Below are 13352 nucleotides of genomic sequence, written 5' to 3'. Positions count from 1 at the left end.
GACATTCATACAGCCAACAGACACATGAAAAAATGCTCATCATCACTGGCCATCAGAGAAATGCAAATCAAAACCACAATGAGATACCATCTCACACCAGTTAGAATGGCAATCATTAAAAAGTCAGGAAACAACAGGTGCTGGAGAGGATGTGGAGAAATAGGAACACTTTTACACTGTTGGTGGGATTGTAAACTAGTTCAACCATTATGGAAAACAGTATGGTGACTCCTCAAGGATCTAGCACTAGAAGTACCATATGACCCAGCCATCCCATTACTGGGTATATACCCAAAGGATTATAAATCATGCTGCTATAAAGACACATGCACACGTATGTTTATTGCGGCACTATTCACAATAGCAAAGACTTGGAATCAACCCAAATGTCCATCTGTGACAGACTGGATTAAGAAAATGTGGCACATGTACACTATGGAATATTATGCAGCCAAAAAAAGGGTGAGTTTGTGTCCTTTGTAGGGACATGGATGCAGCTGGAAACCATCATTCTTAGCAAACTATTTCAAGAACAGAAAACCAAACACTGCATGTTCTCACTCATAGGTGGGAACTGAACAATGAGATCACTTGGACTCGGGAAAAGGAACATCACACACTGGGGAGGGGGGAGGGGGGAGGGATTGCATTGGGAGTTATACCTGATATAAATGACGAATTGATGGGTGCTGACGAGTTGATGGGTGCAGCACACCAACATGCCACAAGTATACTATATAACAAACCTGCACATGTACCCTAGAACTTAAAGTATAATAAAAAATAAAAAATAAAAAAAAAGAAAACCAAATTTGAAATCAATTGGAGATAGCTCATCATGGGTGTGGCTAATTAAGGAAAGGTAACAGGTTACTTCAGTCAGCCCCTGTGTGTTCAAAGAAACGACATTGGCCCTATGTCAAAAGGTTATTAGTAAAGCATTTCTAGTTGGTTTGAAAGTTGTGAGAAAAAAAATCATAAAACTGAGCCTTAGAGGAATGATGTCTATTTATGAACTTAAAATTCAAAATTTTACATTAAGCATTTAAGTCATTTATTGACTGAGAAAAACTTGACAATATTGCAAACTTTATTTTAAGAAATCTCCCATGAACTGACTATTTTTTAAAACAGCCAACAGATTAATCTTGATCCCACTGAATAAGATGGCTTCTTCTGTGTGTTCATGTGATTAAAGTTATGGTTGCAATTTGGATACTTGGTTTAGGTTACTTGGTCTTAAGTATTAATTAATTTCCCATGGATTCAGTTATACCATATTTTTTAAAGGGGTGAAACAAAAGACTCAAATTATTTTTGCCAAATTTTCACAGATAAAGTGGAATAAATAATACATCCATACTATTATACTGCTAATAATAATTTGAATAATAATATTATATAAGTAATAATACATATTGTTAATTAATTAAATCCAACTGTAAAGATGACGGTATTAGCAACTTTTAAAAAATGCTCATTATATATCTGCATTGTTTTAAGTTACTACTCCTATACGAAGAGCAACTGAAACAATTATATAGCCAATTATTTCCTTTTATCATATTTTACATTATCAATATTTTTTCTTAAGCAATTTGTTTGCCTTCGTTTCTGCATGTATCATCTTACTCAGCTTTTATTCAAAATTAATAAATATTTTGGCTGCATTCTGCTATGAAAATGATGCTTTCCTGGCCCAGCTCTTATGTTGCTTCCCTTGATACTGTTAGCTCTGGTTTTGTCACTCCGATTTCCTAACATTTACCTGAACTGGTCTTCTGATATTTGTTTCTCACTAGGCCTTTTCCAATTCTTGCACTGTGTTCATTTCCTTAATATTGTTTAACCAGTTTTGCTAAGAATTAGTGATTCTTTTAAGGTAAGCTCTTACGCAGAACTTTGTCTTGATGACTAGATTTGGGTTCCTACATTTGCTTTGATGACCAAAGTGCCTCGCATTTTGCCATGATCATCAGATAACACATGAGTGCCATTATTCATGCTTTTGGACATTTCCTTTTCTTCTGTATCTTGCCTGGTTGTAACTTCTCTGGTTTTAACTCCATTCTATCCATTCATCACCCATTGAACCCAAATATCTAGGATTTTTAGGGGACCCAACTATCTTAAAATAACTATTAATCCTCTTTGGTTCCTGGTATCGTTTGTCTTTCCCTTGTACTGCTATGCTATGCTAATTTTTCCAACTTGTTTTTATCAGACAGTATTTCTGAAGCAAATTGATTCTGTCTTGACATTTCTCAGCTGAGTTCTAACCATAATAACTTAACATTTTTATCAGTCTGTATTGCATGCAGCTGCGTATAACAGAGAAACCAATTTAAAATTTCTTAACTAATTAGTTATTAGTCATGTATTTTTCATCCACTAGAAGACTTCTGGAGTTAATAGGTCCAGAGTTGGTGTATCTGTTGAGTATTCTCCACAGGGACCCAGATTCCTGTCTGGGTACTTTTCACCTCCCTCAAGTAAGTTAGTCTGGTACTTGTGTCATTTTGGTTGTAGAATGGCCAATTTTGTTTTTACCAATATTTTAGTTATTTCTTTTCTCCATGAAGCACATCTTGTATGCTTCTAAACTTTTTAAAAACTGCTTTATTGGGGTATAATTGACCTGTGATAAACTGCATACACTTAAAGTAACTTATTTGGACCTATACATACACATACACACATAAAGAACCTTCAGCAAAATCAAAATAATTAACATACCAGTTAATCCTGAAAGTTCTCTTCATTTTTTTTTATATCCCTTTTCTTGTGACTGGATCATATGGTAAATACAAGTTTTCTGAAAATACTATTATTTATTTAATGTATTAATTATAGTATATTTTGTATTATAATACAATATACAATAATATATTGTAATATATTTATTTTAATTATTGATGTTTACAATCTGCCTTCTGAAGTCATTGTACCATATTGTATTTTCATTAGCATTGTGTGAGAGCTATGGTTGCTCTACATCCTCATAGGCAGCATGGTCAATCTTTTTAATCTTAGTGTAGTGTTGTATCATTTTTTAATCTTACTATAGTGTTGCATCACTGTGGTTTTAATTTGCATTTAAAATCTAATGTGTGATGGTATTTCATTGTGGTTTTGATTTGCATTTTTCTGATGATTAGTGATGTTGAATATTGTTTTACAAGTTTTTTGGCCACTTCTGTGTCTTCTTTTGAGAAGTGTCTGCTCACGTTCTTTGCCCACTTTTTAAGTGGTGTTATTTGTGAAATTATTCTTTCCCAGGAATTGTTTTCTCATTCTATCTTAAATGTACTGTTGTGCAATGAAGGTAACACAAGTCCTTTTGGGGTTCTAACACTAATTTTGACACATTACCAGAATGAACTTGGGCAACTAGTATAATTACTCTCAATTCTTTAATCTGCAGAATAAAGATAATAAACTACTACCTACTTTATAGAGTTGTAAATTTATTGATAATATGTGAAGAATATCTTATATGGAGTAAACACGATTAAATGAAGACTAAAGTTAAGAGTATATAATGCTAAACTATTATGGGAAAATCCCAATTACTTATTCCTCTAAAATAAACATTTACTCTTCTATGTCCTTCCATTTCAGAAAACATAGACTTTTAGGTCGTTTCCTTTTTTTTCTAAGACGGAGTATCACTCTGTCACCAGGCTGGAGTGCAGTGGCACGATCTTGGCTCACTGCAACCTCCGCCTCCTGGGTTCAAGCGATTTTCCTGCCTCAGTTTCCCTGCCACTACAGGCACCTGCCACTATGCCCGGCTACTTTTTATATTTTTATATTTTCAATAGAGATGGGATTTCACATTTCAAGGATGGTCTCAATTTCTTGACCTCATGATCCACCAGCCTTGGCCTCCCAAAGTGCTGGGATTACAGGCGTGAGCCACCACGTCCGGTCTCATTTGCTTTTTTACCTGCTTAACCAATCCTCTCCACCACGCATTAGTGTCTCAGATGCAATTTTTTAATAATGAAGATAAAAGAAAAAAATATAGAAAATGGATGCCAATCCACAGGGACTGACTGGTTAAGTTTTAATAAAATCGCTTCTTTTCCCTTATTGTTAGGGCCAAAAACTTTAGGCAAAACTGCCAATGTATAGAGATCAACAAATTAACATATCTTCTCAAATTTTAATAGAAATCCAGATAAATACTTTTAGAATTTAAAAAAAAATTATGTAATTTAGATATGCAGGAACGGTTATATCACTAAGTGATATAGCCAGCACAAATAAAGTAAGTATACTGGGAATAATGGCATTTTATGTATCCTGACACATTATTGAGATCAGGCATAAAGAAGATTTCATAGCATTTAGCATCAGTCACGAGTGCCTGGCCAATTAACAACATTCGTATTCCTTGTTTGTAGGAAAGTGTAAATGACCTGGTAACTGGGAGATAGAAAAAGTGTGAAATGCCTCTGGTGTAAATATTTGAGTTATTGTTAGAATTCATCTCAGTTAGCCCAGAAAATTTAGACACGCATGTGATCTTTATATTTTACACACTGTAAAATGTTCTGTAATTGGATTTCTGTATCTTATTTCCTACATGTTATTCTCTCATAAATATACTGTTGCTTTTCTCTTCATAAATGTATACCTGACACATAATTAAAATAGTGGCTGATGCATGAAAATGTAGGACAGGCAGTAGTAGGGAAAGTTAAGGATTTGGAGTAAAATACAATAAAATTCAAATCTCAGCTCCACGATGGACTTCTTTATCCTGGCATCAGGGTTAAAGTTTGGATCAGGGTCAGAATCATGTAATTAACCTCCTAAGTATTGGTTTTCTTGTCTGCAAAATGTGAATAATGATACATTTCTAACAACATAGTGGTGAATAATAATGTAATGCCTGACACAGGTCATCCTAAAAAAATTGATCCTATTATAAGTGGTATTATTTTGTACTATAATGTTGTATCACTTGGCAAGAGTAGGTTTGGATAATGTGAAATAACTCATATTTTCTCTCCAAATTTAAATATCTGGCTGACTATGAAATTATGCATGATATGATGAGCTTTCCTGTCACGCTTTAAAAGGTTTCTATTATGGGAACAAAACTGTTAGGGTAGAGAAAGAATGTTCAACAAATTTAGGGTTGTAAAGTAATTTCTCCCAGTGAATTGAGAAGTTTACATGGTGGAGGGGAAAACATGAGTGAGTTAAGGAAGCACAAACGAGTAAGAAGTTGAATTTCAAGGAGAAAATAGGAGTATTTGCTGTAAATCAGCTTTTTATTCCCCCCCATAATTTTATTTAGAAAAGTATCAAAAAAGTCAATGTATATATGTGTATATATGAGCGTGTGCATAGGTGTATGTGCATGAATTTGTGTATGCTCACACATTTTGAAAGGATAAAGATATTATATATTTGTTTTTTGTTTACTCCATAGTTATTTTTCACATCCCCTATCTTCTCTTTTTTTCTCACATATTTCCAAAACCCTGGTTCATAAGAATTATGTCATTTATGTACATATCAACATAAAGATTCACCCCACGTTAAAAACGACAACAACTAAAACATATCAGGGACAGTTCAAACTCAAGAGGGCTGTTAGCTCTGATTATAACTACTCGGACCATTTGCTGGTCAGATGAAACTCCACTGTGCTATTGTTGACTCAAACTCCCAGGGATTGTGCAAAATATTACTTTGGAACTCTAAAAAAACATTTTGGATATAACTACATACATTTAGAAGTAGGAAATTGCTAATTCAGCTGTAAAATTGTTTCATTTGATTCAAGATGCACTTTTGAGCTTCTTCTTTGTTTCTAAAGAGCATGGATATATACACATTACCAAGCTAAAAACCATATTTAATTTAAACATAACTGGTTTTATTAAGCCTTTCCATGCCTCAGAAACTTTTTGTACTATAAAAGAATGTAAGCATCAGTGCATGAAACTCAGATATAGTCAAATGATTTCACACATTTAGCTGAGATTACAGTTTAAGAATTGAACAAAATAGATGAGCTTGAGGCCATAATATACATAAGCATACCATGAATATTTTGATAGCCATTATGCTATGAACAAATTTGAAAACTCTTTTTCTCCCTTTGAATATAGGCAAGTTAAATGCTATATTTGCCAGAAAATGTAATTTTGGAAATCATTAGAATTAATGAAGTCATATTTTCAAACAATAGAAATGTCCACTGCACTAAAGCCATTTTCAGATTTATGGAAATCCATTTTATTATATTATGTTCTGAAATTATTATCCGTTTAGTTTGAGGGCCAATGATTGTAAGGAATTCCACCAGGTGACTTTCTGATCCCAAACCCAAACTTCTCCTCTCTTTCTGAAGTGACTAAACCACCAAGAAAACCTCTAGCTCTTGTTTGAAGTACTATGCATAGGTTTATCAAGTTAGTGAAATAGTCCTACAGGCTTACTGGTAACTATTTGAGTTATAAACATCTTCAGTAAAACCTTAGAAAACCGCGTTGCATATGAGATATGCTCCTATCATTATGTCAGTTAAACTTATATCTCCTTTTGCATTTCTGATTTTTAACAGTCAAAAGTAGGATAATCAATTAAAGAAAAATTTAAGCTATTTAATTTTTAAAATATGTTCCTTACTTCTGTTGTTGCATCATGGCATGTTCTTGATAGTAAACATGATGTTAGTGGTGAGAATTAGTCATGATTAAGGGCTCAGAATGCCAATTTTAAAGGTTAATTTGGCCTCTTCCATAAACTCAGATCTTCATCAGTGATGGAAAGCACTGGAAAGTTTTAAATAATTTATGTTATTACTAACTGGTGTCATTCTTTTAATCTCTTTTGAGGACCTAATAAAGGAGAAAGTGACAGCAACTACCATCTTCTTTGTCTACATAGCTACAAAATATTATAACCAATGTTTCTGCATCCAAGGGGAGAACACAAAGACAACCAGCTAACCCATTCCATCCTCATGAACAGAAGGAGTTTAGATAGAAGAGTGTTTTACCAGCCAGAGAGTTTCAGGCTTGACTGTCTCTTTGAAAAACTTTTGCATTTGCTGCCCCATTCCTGGTTATTCAACGTAACACATTTAAAATTGTGACTAATGCCATTATACAGTATTATTTCAGGCTGCTGTATCTGAAGAAAATTTAATGATGTTGCTCAGGAAAAATCTTGGCTTAATACATAAAGATTGTTTTTCTTTTCCAAGATGGCAGATAGAAGGCAGTGTTAGTGTGCCTCCCCGACTTGGAAGAACAGAATAGTGGGTAGAGATTTTTTCCCCTAAGAACCACTACAGGAGCTTAAAAGGAAACCAGAAGAATCCACACCCTCTTTGAAAGAAGTGGCAGGCTGCAGCCTGCTTTGTGAGACAGGTGAAAAACTGTAAGTATCCAGAGTGTGAGATGGGGAAAGCCTACTTCCAAGCACACATCCCTACCAGGGAATCTGAAACTCCAGGCCATGGTTTAAGGAACCCTTAATTCTACCAAGAGCTGGAATGGATTTAGGGAGTGGCATGAAATACAAAAGCAGAAGCAGCAGTAGGAAGTGCCTCGTAGGCATTCCCAGTCTCCAGAGTGGACTGAGGGAAGCCATCTCTGACTGTATTTCACTGGGGCCCTCAGGGAAGTCAGCCAACGAGCTCAGGGAGCGGTCCCAGGGTGAAAGATGCCCCCAACTGGATTTTATGATATAATCTTGAGTGGTGACAAACTCCCTTGAACAGAATCTGGGAAACAGTGGGAAGTGTGCTGTAGACAGGAGCATAGGAGCTGGGCACTCAGCCTTGCATCAGACAAGGAGCAACATGGCCTGAGAGTTGTGCTTGCTTTCTCTACAGGGAAGCTTATGGTCAGGGCAATCTGAGTTCTGTGCTCAGGCTGCCTGGATCTAAACCCAGTGCTTTTAGCAGAGCACTGTGGGAGTGAGACTGGCCTCACTGACTGTGTGGGGGCTGAGTTACGCTTGCTACTTCCCACTACTCCCCACTCCCTTTGCAAACTCTTCTAAATATCAGTGGCAGTTATACTCCTCTCTGGAACATTGCCCCAGCAGCCTGAGAACCAGCCCGTCTACCACAGGGGCTGCAGCCTGCCCCACCCAAGGATAGTCTGAGCTTAGACCCACTTAACCCTGCCCCTACCTGGTAATATTTTTCCACCACCCTGTTAGCTTAACACAAAGGACATAAACTTTTGGGAGCTTTATGACCCTGCCTATCCTCTGATATACCAGAATACTTCTCCTGGGAAACTTAAGCTAATCTCAAATCCCACTACTACTACTGCAACTGGTGCTCTTATGCAAGCACCCTCTCCTGGCTGGAGGCCAGCCAACATAGGCCATTACAGCACCTCTAGGTAGAATCGCACTGTACCCTGGAAGGAGAAAAATGGCTGTGTCATCTTGGCTATCACCACTGCCTACGACACAATGGCTAACCAGAGGTCCTGAGTCCATCCACAGGAGAGGTTCCATACTAGAATAAGCCAGCACAGGAAGCATATCTACAACCAAGGAATCTCAGTCTATGTCCCTCTCCTACCACCTCCATCAGAGCAGGTGCTAGGATCCATGGCTGGGAGACTTGAAGACAGGTCTCATCAATGGATCTCTTACAGACATTCCTCAGAACCAGAACTGAGTCTGGTAGTCCCAATGGGTAGCTAGACCCAGAAGAGCAATAACAATCATCACTGCAGTCTGGCTTTCAGGAAGTCCTGTTCCTAAGGGAAGGAGGAGGACACCACCATATTAAAGGGACACCCTGTGGGACAAAATAATCTGAATGGAAAGTCATAAGTCTCAGATTTTTCCAGTGATGGGAAGTCTCTTTCAGCATAAACACAATTACAGTACTGGGTGCAGTAGAGAAAGTTTGCACTTCCACCCCAACAGGCAGGCACCCTGTGATCATGAAGAGTCTTGGAGAAGGAGTCTTTGTTCCCCCGATACACAACTGCAAACACAGCTGGGGCTTCTCCCATGGAAACACAGGATGGATGCACCTATAGACAGCCTTCCTGGAACAATTCAGTGGCATTGCAGCCTCACAGGAGGAGCACTCTTCAGGTTCAGCATGTATGAGAGGCAGTCACAAATCCTTGCTAACATTCCTACAAATGAAAAGAGGTACCTGTCTAATAGCTAGAACACTGGGACAGAAACGAGGCTGTGAGGTGGACAGATTTCCTGCTGGCCTGGGAGGGGAGCTGAGGAAGCTCCCACCCTCCACCCTGATAAAACCTCAGCACATCTAATTGAGAGCTACCCCAGCCACCTTCATCAAGACTGGGACCTATGCTCACCATTAGGTATTACATCTAACCACCTGCTTTAGCTACAATGAGTGCCTACCCAGGGATACCTACCTCCCTTATTGGGCTAAAGCTTGCATTATCAACTCAATAAATAAAATACGGGGGAAAATTTGAACAAATAAATAAAGTGTACAGAATGAGATAAGTTTCAAGAGATCACTGCCATTCCAACCCCATAGGAGACAGTGAACTCACCCATACACCAAGTACATAAATACTGCAACCAGCACCTGGGATACCAGCACACAGAGACTGTTTATGAGACTCTGTGTGAGAAACTCATATAGATTCTTCACACCTAAAAGCATTAAGAATCAAATTAGGCTATAATAAACTATAATAATTAGATTATTAAGAGGGAAAAATAAATGAAAAATACAGTCCAATCAAAAAAAATTCAAGAAAAATTTGAATAAATAGTCTACTCAATGAGAAGGAACCAGAAAAGTAATTCCGGTAATATGACAAAACAGGATTCTATAACACTAAAATAGGGTTCTATATCCCCTCAAAAGATCACACTAGCTCTCCATCATTGAATCCAAACCAAGATAAAATGTTTGAAATGCAAGATAAAGAATTCAGAAGGTTGATTATTAACCTACTCAAGGAGATACCAGGGAAAGATGAAAACCAACTGAAAAAAAAAAAAAAAAATCCAGGATATGAAAGCAAAATTGTTTAGAGAGCTATATATAAAGAAAAAAAAAATCAGAACTTCTGGAAATGAAAAACACACTCAGGTAAATGCAAATTGCATTGAAAGATTTCAGCAATAGGCTAGAACAAGTAGGAGAAAGAATTTCAGAGCTTAAAGACAAGTCTTTTGAATTAATCCAATCAGACAAAGATAAAGAAATAAAAAATGAACATTGTCTTTACTAACATCATGTTTACTGTCAAGAACGTGCCATAATGTAACAACAGAAGTTTCCAAGAAATATAAGATTATTTAAAATGGCAAAACATAAAAATAATTAGTGTTTGAGGGAGAAGTCCAAAAGTTTGAAATATTTATTTGTGGGAAAATTTGAGGAAAACTTCCCTGGCCTTTCTAGAGATCTAGATATCCAAATATAAGAAGCTCAAAGAACTCCTAGGAAATTAATTGCAAAAGATAATCACTAAGGCACACAGTCATTAGGCCACCTAAAGTCAACACAAAGGAAAGAATTTTAAGAGCTTTGAGACAAAAGCATCAAGTAACCTATAAAGGGACACCTATTAGACTAACAACAGATTTCTCAGCAGGTACCATACAAGCCAGAAGGGATTGAGGTCCTATCCTTAGCCTCCTTAAACAAAATAATTGTCAGTCAAGAATCCAGCAAAACTAAGCTTCATAAATAAAAGAGAGATAAAGTCTTTTTCAGACAAACAAATGCTGAAGGATTTTGCCACTACCAAACCAGCACTACAAGAAATGCTAAAAGGATGGTACTGGTACCAAAACAGATATATAGATCAATGGAACAGAACAGAGACCTCAGAAATAATGCCGCACATCCGCAACCACCTGATGTTTGACAAACCTGACAAAAATAAGCAATGGGGAAAGGATTCTGCATTTAATAAATGGTGCTCAGAAAACTGGCTAGCCATATACAAAAAACTGAAACTGGACCCTTTCCTTACATCTTATACAAAATTAACTCAAGATGGGTTAAAGACTTAAACATAAGACTTAAAACAATAACAACCCTAGAAGAAAACCTAGGCAATATCACTCAGGACATTGGCATGGGCAAAGACTTCACAACTTAAAAATGAAAACACCAAAAGCAATGGCAAAATAGCCCAAATTGACAAATAGGAGCTAATTAAACTGAAGAGCTTCTGCACAGCAAAAGAAACTATCATGAGAGTAAACAGGTAACCTACAGAATGGGAGAAAATTTTTGTAATCTATCCATCTGACAAAGGGCTAATATTCAGAATCTACAAAGAACTTAAACAAATTTACAAGAAAAAAAAAAAAAAACAAACAACCTCATCAAAAAGCGGGCAAAATATATCAACAGACACTTCTCAAAAGAAGACATTTATGCAGCCAACAAACATATGAAAGAAAGCTCATCATCACTAGTCATTAGAGAAATGCTAATCAAAACCACAATGAGATACCATCTCACGCCAGTTAGAATGGTAATCATGAAAAAGTCAGGAAACAACAGATGCTAGAGAGGACATGGAGAAATAGGAATGCATTTACACTGTTGGTGGGAATGTAAATTAGTTCAACCATCATGGAAGACAGTGTGGCAATTACTCAAGGACGTAGAACAAGAAATATCATTTGACCCAGCAATCTCATTACTAGGTATACACCAAAAGGATTATAAATCATTCTACTATAAAACACATGTACATGTATGTTTATTGCAGCACTGTTCACAGTAGCAGAGACTTGGAACCAACCCAAATGCCCATCAATCATAGACTGGATAAAGAAAATGTGGCATATATACACCATGTAATACTGTGCAACCATAAAAAGGAAGAGTTCATGTCCTTTGCAGGAACATGAATGAAGCTGGAAACCATCATTCTCAGCAAACTAACACAGGAACAGAAAATCGAATACCACATATTCTCACTCATAAGTGGGAGTTTAACAATGAGAACCCATAGACACAGTGAGGGGAACATTACGCACCAGGGCCTGTAGGGGGGTAATGGGCTAGGGGAGGGATAGCATTAGGAGAAATACCTAATGTAGATGATGGGTTGATAGGTGCAGCAAACCACCATGACACGTGTATACATATGTAACAAGCCTGCACGTTCTGCACATGTATCCCAGAACTTAAAGTATAATAAATAAATAAATAAATAAATAAATAAATAAATAAATAAAATGCCAAAAAAAGTTCTATCTGGAAACAAGAGCTTAATATGCACCAAAATAGAACTTCTTCAAAGCATAAATCTCAGAGGACCTATAGAATAATACCACAATGTAAAAAAGTATCTGGGTAACAACTACCATGATGAAAAGAAGAGAAAAGACCCAAATAAGCTCAATTAGAAATGAAACCAGAAATATTATAAACAATGCCACAGAAACACAAACCTAATTTGAGGCTACTATGCACAAAGTAGAAAATCTAGAGGAAATAGATAAATTCCGGGAAATATACAACCCTCCTAGATTAAATCAGGAAGAAACCGACACCCTGAACAGATCAATAACAAGCAGTGAGACTGAACTGGTAATTTTAAAAAATTGCCAACAGAAAAAATTCAGGACTAGATGGCTTCACAGCTGAATTCTACCAGGCCTTTGAAGAATTGGTACCGATTCTACTGAAACTATTCCAAAAGACAGTGAAAGAGGGAATCCTTACTAAATCATTCTATGAAGCCAGTATCATCCTAATATCAAAACCAGGAAAGGACAGAAAAAGAGATCACCAGAGATCAATATCCCTGATGAACATAGACATAAATATTCTCAACAAAATACTAGCTAAGTGGATCTAAAATCATATCAAGGAGATAATGCATCTTGTTCAAATGGGTTTCATACCAGGGATGCAGAGGTGATTTACAATATGCAAAGCAAAATCTGTGACACATGACATAAACAGAATTAAAAGAGAAAACTGTTTGATTATCTCAGCAGATGCAGAAAAAGCATTTCAAGAAATCCAGCATTCCTTTATGACTAAAACCTTCAACAAAATAGGCATAGAAAGAACTTACCTCAAATTAATAAAAGCCATCTATGAGAAACCCAGAGCCAACATCATACTGAATGGAGAAATATTGATAACTTTCTCCCTGAGAACTGGAACAAGACAAGGATGCCCATTTTCACTACTTCTACTCGGTATAGTATTAGAAGTTCCAGCCAGAGCAATCAGACAAGATAAAACAAACAAAGGTCACCCAAATTGGAAAAGAGAAACTCTAATTGTCACTGTTCACCAAGGATATGATTGTGAACCTAGGAAACCCTAAAGACTCATCCAAAAGATCTCCTAGACCTGATAAATGAATTCAGTA

The sequence above is a fragment of the Piliocolobus tephrosceles genome, chromosome 4, assembly GCF_002776525.5.
Source record: "Piliocolobus tephrosceles isolate RC106 chromosome 4, ASM277652v3, whole genome shotgun sequence".
NCBI classification, from domain to species: domain Eukaryota; kingdom Metazoa; phylum Chordata; class Mammalia; order Primates; family Cercopithecidae; genus Piliocolobus; species Piliocolobus tephrosceles.
This window is presented reverse-complemented; position numbering follows the sequence as displayed.